Source organism: Penaeus monodon, chromosome 23 (assembly GCF_015228065.2).
Source record: "Penaeus monodon isolate SGIC_2016 chromosome 23, NSTDA_Pmon_1, whole genome shotgun sequence".
NCBI classification, from domain to species: Eukaryota; Metazoa; Arthropoda; class Malacostraca; order Decapoda; family Penaeidae; genus Penaeus; species Penaeus monodon.
The window spans coordinates 39284092-39284475 of NC_051408.1; the positions used below are offsets into that span (position 1 = coordinate 39284092).

General features: G+C 34.6%; 1 protein-coding gene across 1 annotated transcript in view; it reads right to left on the minus strand.

Moving 5' to 3' along the window:
* The window catches only part of LOC119588254 (glycine-rich cell wall structural protein-like), a 2640-nt gene that overhangs the window by 805 nt on the left and 1451 nt on the right, over positions 1-384 (minus strand). The gene's annotated exons all lie outside the window — the stretch shown is intronic.

A 384-nucleotide genomic window follows, 5' to 3' on the forward strand; every position in this document is an offset into this window, starting at 1 on the left:
GACAGGCATTTCGATAAAGAGATGAACAGAGCTACATATACAAAGAGTATGTAAACACAACCAGAATCCTGATTATATAGATAATCAAGAGTAATAATTGGCAAGTGACCTGAGTAATCTTATTTGAACAAGAAAAAGGGAAGAGAATGACTTGTAGCAATGGTTGCTCACCTTTATTTATTTCAAAATTGCCATGCGTGACAGCAGAGAGGGTCGGGTAGTAGATTCTCCTGTCGCTTTGGCATTTTAATCTAAGTAATTCATACAAAATATGTGTATATAGGCTTATGCATGTATGTAAATACATACATAAAAAGACAGGAAGTTGGATAGCTAGAGACAGAGATGAAGAAAGCTACAGATACAGAGAGTATGTAATAAAAA